Source organism: Corella eumyota, chromosome 7, assembly GCF_963082875.1.
Source record: "Corella eumyota chromosome 7, kaCorEumy4.1, whole genome shotgun sequence".
Taxonomy (NCBI): domain Eukaryota; kingdom Metazoa; phylum Chordata; class Ascidiacea; order Phlebobranchia; family Corellidae; genus Corella; species Corella eumyota.
The window spans coordinates 5,979,681-5,981,886 of NC_137496.1; positions in this window are offsets into that span (position 1 = coordinate 5,979,681).

The following is a 2,206-nucleotide window of genomic DNA, read 5'->3' on the forward strand; positions in this document are numbered from 1 at the left end:
ATTAAAAATTGCAATATTGTAAAATAGTGTTAAAAATTTTAAGTCGTACAATAAATTCTAATCGCAAACTTTTTTGAAGTTAAAATTATGTATAGTTTAGCCTTTTTTTTGAAAGTCGAATGCGCCACTTAAACGTAGAGTCACATCAGTTACCCCGACCCAGTCTCGAGTTGCCTGTGGCAGTTTGGGATATTATAGATTATAATTGGCCGATAATTATTTTGCTAATTAAGTATTGGCTCAGCAGGAGTTTATACCGTTTGTAGCGCCCTACTCAGCATGAGACCACTAAGGATTGAACCCACGACCTTATGTGTGTTCTTACCACTACACCACGCTGCCTTTGTTGTAAAATTAGAAAAAGTTCGATTAAAAATATTAGATTAAGGAATAGTTATAAATTATAAATGTAAAAATTAAAATTATAAATTTTTAAGTTTGAGTTACCATATATATATTCTCTATAAATCTGATTGCCATTAATTTAGGGATTTTAATTAGAGAGATTAGCTAACATACACGTCTTAAAAGCTTTAACAACTTTTCTGCCTATGCAAAATAAACTTTTTCGTAATTGAAAGTTTAATTACGAAAAATTAAAAAAATAGATTTATTTGCCAAATAAATGATGGTTCAAAAGGATGCCACCAATAAGATCATAAACAGAATAAGATATTTTACAAATAACATTTATTTAACGTAATTAGATGCCAGTCCCAAATTCATTACAAAATTAGTAACGCTCATGAATTGAACAACTAAAGGATGTATACCAAATCGAAATAAGATCACAACCGACGAAGTAAGATCAAAACCGTCGGAATAAGATCAAAATCGACGGAATAAGATTACAACCCACAGAATAAGATCACAACCGACAGAATAAGATTACAATCAACAGAGAAAGATTACAACAGACGGAATAAAATCACAACCCACGAAATAATATCACAGTCGACGTAATAAGATCACAACTCCCAGGATACGATCACAACTGACGGAATAAGATCACAATCAACAGAGAAAGATCACAACCGACGGAATAAAATCACAACCGACGGAATAAGATCACAACCCACAGAATAAGATCACAACCGACAGAACAAGATCACAATCAACAGAAAAAGATCACAACTGACGGAATAAGATCACAATCAACAGAGAAAGATCACAACCGACGGAATAAAATCACAACCGACGGAATAAGATCACAACCCACAGAATAAGATCACAACCGACAGAACAAGATCACAATCAACAGAGAAAGATCACAACCGACGAAATAAGATTACAACCGACGGAAAAAGATCACGAGCCGAAAGGTTTCGGGTACAAGCCGAACTGACGTCACACAAATTGCCCTTGAGCCCATCGTTTAGGGAAAGCCCAGACACGCCAGACACCCAGACCGCACACCCTTACCCGATAAAAAAGTGGGGTGTAGTGCCGCGTTGTGCACTGTGTGGTGTCGTGTAGTGCTGTGTGGTGATTAGCAGGGCCGTTGTCTGTGCACAATAAGCCACATTTCAATTCCCTTTGCGTATAGACGCTTAAGGCCGGTTTACACAGCATGGAAGCAGCGAAAATCAGTTTTTGTATAGATTATTAATAAATTTTTTTTTGGGCATATTTTATATGTTTCATGTTTATGTTAAAACTTTAACGCGGTTTTAGTAAAATTTTAATTTCTTAAAAAAATAAAACGGGGATAAACTTACAAAATTATGCAAATGTTTGCTATGTTTGGCGGGCAATTCTTAAAAAGAGAAAGTTACGTCTGGTCTGCTACATGAACATGTTAATTTACAATCTGTGTTTAACATAAAACTTAATAAATATTTAGTTTTTATACAAATACAGACGACACTCTAATAATAGGATAGGGATCTACTAACAGACTAAGACTTATAATGTGTACTTTTTTTAAGAAACTTGTCAATCTAAACTTAGATATTAAGATATCTACAGATCTGTAATCTGATAATTTAGGTAGTTAGGTGTGCTGGTTAATATGCTTGTTTCAATTTATATTAGTATGAGTACTTACTTACTAACTTACATTCTGTATTTAATTTTAAAACATTTAATTATAAAAAAGTCAAAGTTGTGATTTGTTTAAATCTTATGTTTGTCATTTTGTTTAATTTTTTAATATTTATTACCAAAATTATTAATAATATACTAAAAAGTTGCTGTAGAATTTAAA